The 4590-nt window shown below is 40.7% G+C and overlaps 1 protein-coding gene across 2 annotated transcripts in view; it reads right to left on the reverse strand.

Annotated features, from left to right (window-relative positions):
* IL1RAPL1 (interleukin 1 receptor accessory protein like 1) overlaps positions 1-4590 on the reverse strand; it is a 1334031-nt gene that overhangs the window by 743393 nt on the left and 586048 nt on the right. The window lies entirely within an intron of this gene.

The raw sequence follows: 4590 nt of genomic DNA on the forward strand, positions 1-4590 counted from the left end.
CCAGGGGGCACTGGACAGTAAGAAGGAACTCACCAGCTGCTTGTAACCCCAGCTAAGCTAGCCCCCCATGCAGATCAGCTAAAGCAGGGCAAAGGTAGCTCTGGATCTCCCCATCCCCAAGGAGCTGGGAACAGTGGCAGTTAGGGGATGGATATGCTGGAGAAGGGAGAAGTATCTTAAAAAAATAAAAATAAAAAAAGTCTCTGGTGTTTTGAGGAGTGGCCCAAAAGGAGTGAGTTATGACCACAGCACTGCACCCTCTCTGGATCTGCCCCTACTCTCATGCATATGAATGGCAGTGAGGGCCTCACTTAAACTACCTTGACCACCTCATGGCTGGGGTAGGCATGTTCAGAGTAGAAGTGCTGAAGAAGCAGTACTGAAATGTCTTGCATAGCTTTAAATTTACCACCCTACACTCTGCAGCTTCTTTCCAACCCTCCTGATTCTCTGGTTATTCTGATCTTTTATTCTTCCACCTTCATGTGCAATTAATATAATTTTCAGGTGAGTCTTTTAGCCTCCTAATTTCCCAGAGTAATCAGTAAATTGGGCTGGCCATAGAATAATCCTGGTGTCAAAGCTGTCTTAACTAATTAAGAAAAAAATAAATAAGAAAGTACTTCACTTACTGAAGTACTCACTTAGTGTCCTTAAGGTGCTTAAGTATTGAGCTGGTATTTAACTAAAGCATTACTGATGATTTTAAATATTTAAACCCAACTGAGCAGTTAGGATGTTTTAGGAGCTTAACACCTAGGCATGAGCTAGCTGCTACCCACTCACTTAATCCCTTTCTGGAAGCCCGTTAGCTAATGTTCTGCTTTAAGTTGTTAGGGAATCTGGTTTAGTTTAAATGCATGTACCCTCAAATAAAACTGGTTTATCTGAGTTAATCCTAGTTACTTTTGTGGTCTGGGGACTGTTCTAACAGGTGCCTTTGTAAAAATGGCACTGTGGGACTTCCATATTCAGGGGATTTCAATTATTTTATGCCAGATTTGCAAAATAAATTGTCCACAGATTATGCCCTCTCTTACACCTGTGCAACACTGTTATATTCACTGAAGTTGTACAAGGACATACTGCAAACAGAACTTCATTAACAATATTTTCGATGATTCAGGAAATAGCAATAAATTCATCTTCCTCTGCCTGAGCTGAGTTAGGTCTATAGAGCTGACAAGCATGGTAGCCAGTACTAAAATTTAACTTTTCTTTCTACCAAGCAAATGGATGCAATAGAAAATATATGCAAAAAAGCAATTATACTAGTAAGAAGGGGCTATTTTTTTATATAATTACTTTTCAGAGAAGAACCACACATCAACTTGGTCTAAGATAGTTTAACTCAATTAAGCTGCTTTAACTCAGTTAAGCCCTTCACTCAGTTGAGCCATTTTAAATCCTTCAATGGCATATAAATTGCTTTAAGAGGATAATTAATCTTGAAGTACCATTTTTATTCTTGAAACAAATATTTATGTTTGGCACCTTCCTTTTCAGCAGATCTGCTTCCCCCAAGTGAACAGAAATATAGTGCAACTGCCCACTTAACTGACAAAACCGTTTTTCGTGCTTTTCTTTTTACTCCAAATAATTACACAGAACCAATTTAGCTGTTGAAGTCAGCTGGATTCTTTTCTGGTTTTGAATGATAAGATTATCTCTTCTAAAATCTGACCTCAAATTCTATGGTGCAGGTTCATTGATAACAACGCACTTGCCTTGTAACATTTTTGAAGACAGTAGCATTTTTGCAGTAAAACTAAAGAGATATTTGACTAGATTTTTACATGTGTGGTGAAAAATACTCCAGTTTTTCTTATACAAAAGGGAGTAATCATCGCATTTTCACTCTAAGCGGCCAATTTAACTAAGCCACATACTAAGAGAGAATAAACATAAAGCATGCATGAGAACTTGGCATGAAAAATCCTGCTTGAAAAAAAAATGGCTACATGCCTCTATGGATGAAGTCCTTTGAGACCCATCTCACTACAAAAGCCAAAACTCTATCAAGCTAACTGTTACATACCACAACAAAGTACAAGCCAAGAAATAACAGCCTGGAACAGCCTGCCATCGGGAGTGGTTCAAGCACCTACACTGAACACCTTCAAGAGCAAACTGGATGCTTATCTTGCTGGGATCCTATGATTCCTGCTGACTTCCTGCCCTTTGGGCAGGGGCTGGACTCAATGATCTTCCGAGGTCCCTTCCAGCCCTAATGTCTATGAAATCTGTGAAACAGGGCTTTCTGTTTCTGGACTGTTTTATAGCAACATCAATTAGAAACTTCATAATGTCACTTGTAAACTTGAACAGCTTTTAAATTTAGAAGTCCTGGAAATGTAACAAATATGATTCTACAATGCCATTTTGAACTTCCATTTTTCAGAGAAGAATAACAAATGAGCAGTGAAACAGTGCCCTAAGAGCTGAAACAGCTTAGACATCACTTAATTTTCGAGACTGACTTAGCATTATGGGAACCCAACATCTTTTGTTTGTTGGTTTTGAAATGTCAATACATGAAAAATTCTAAACATATTTTCTTCAAACTTGAAAGGTTTTTTTCCCCCAACAAGCAAGAGCCATTCAAAGAAAGAAAGGACTGCAAGTTTTTGCACTGAACATAGGAAATACTTAATATGCTACAGAAACACTGAGGTAATTTAACTACAAATATTTAGGGGGCTTTATTAGGAAGAATTCTCTGAGGATATCAACATGCATATGCATCAGGGCAAGGCTGCATTGTTATGCTTCTAAAAGCTTCCCAAAAGCAAACTAAAGGCTCTTAATGAAATTTAGTTGTCATGACAATAGGGGGAAGGTCAATGTGTAGGTCAGATACTGCCTTGACAGTGGATATAAATGGTCAGTTGTCAGAATAGAAAGAAACAAACAGTGTGGTTCCCCAAGGTTGTGTGTTGGGAACAGTGTTTGCTATATTTACAAGTGGATGGGATGGAAGTGGAAATAAATAGTGAGGACACCTAGTTTGTAGATGACACAAAATCATTCACAACTGTAAAAACTGAAGTGCTTCAAAGAGCTACAGGATTTTACAAAAATGAGCAAACGGGCCACAAAATGGCACAGTGTTCAGCAGCGGTCAAAAAGGCAAATAAAATATTAAGACTTATACAAAAGGGTGCTGTAAACAAGAGACAAAATATCATATGCCCCTTTATTAATCTATGGTGCAGTGACAACCCATAGGGGGTGCACAGGGGTGTACATGCACAGCTTGACTGTTGATGCACCCCCTGACAGGCCGCACTTCCTGCTTGGGTGACGGGCATGGGGGGGCAGGAGGGAGTGCTGGTGCCCCCCGTGAGCACCAGCCAGGGAGTGGGAGCACCGCGGCTGCTTCTTGGCCACTTCCAGGAGTGCTGCAGCTGATTCCCAGTGGACATGACTGGCCGTGGGCAAACCCCACCCCCCCAGTCACTGGCTGGTTGGTGGGGGGGGGGGGGGGGGTGCTGGGGCCCCCCCCCCCCCCGTGAGAACCAGCCAGGGAGTGGGAGCACCGCGGCTGCTTCTTGGCCACTTCCAGGAGTGCTGCAGCTGATTCCCAGCCAGCACAATTGGCTGTGAGGGGACCGCCCCCAATCAGTCGCTGATTGGTTGTTGGGGGGGTCACATGCCCCCCCAACTAAGGTGGCAACAGTTGCCCATGTTATGATGTATAGATTAGGGAGAGAACAAAGCTCAGGACTTTACAGATATCCAAAGCACTCTTCCGGTCTATTAAGGCCAGGTGAACAGCCCTTCTCATAATCTGCTCATGAACACTAGACAAATGATTCAAAAAGGAAGCACCAAGGACATCATATTAGCGTCCAAAAGTGCTGCTTGAATAGTGAGTGTCAGAAAAACATTGGCTTCAAATGCAATATTACATATAACAGAAGGATACAAATATTTGTCATCTATTTTGTATATCTATTCCCCTCTCCCCCCCGCATATGTTAATGGGTTAAATATTTCTTTTATTTTTAGTTTGACAGTATGTTGTTATATGACACATACCTTTCTTTCCTAGGGGTCTCTACATTCAAAATGTTCCGCCATTAAAGATGGTCTGACTGGTGGTATTATCTTTTTCTAAAATTCTTTGTCCTTCTAGCTATAAAGGACTTATATTCTTCCTATATACAAAATATTTATTAAAAGTTAAAGCAATTATTTGGAGGTATTACATTTGAGAATAGCTACATGAGTAGACACAGCAACCTGCAGCCTAGAATATTTATATTTGACTAACATTTCCAATGCTAGGCATTTACATAAATGCAAGTTATTCCTATAATATTCTATGTCAAACCAATTCTCTACCATGTAAGCCCTCTTTCCTGAATGATAAGTACAGCTGTTATTTCAAAGCAAGAGGTTCTCCTTTTCAAGCTGTAGAATCTTAACAAGAGGTATGCAACATGGTGCCACTGAAGGCAGTACAACGTATGGTATGATTGCTGCTTTTATGTGGATCAACCAAATGTTTCAGTGGAGGCCTCTACATGTGGCACTTTACTGTGGAAATGACTAATTAGCTCTGCAGTAAAGCATCACCGTCTACAC

The sequence above is a fragment of the Crocodylus porosus genome, unplaced genomic scaffold (genome assembly GCF_001723895.1).
Source record: "Crocodylus porosus isolate Cpor-Errol unplaced genomic scaffold, CroPor_comp1, whole genome shotgun sequence".
Classification (NCBI taxonomy): Eukaryota; Metazoa; Chordata; order Crocodylia; family Crocodylidae; genus Crocodylus; species Crocodylus porosus.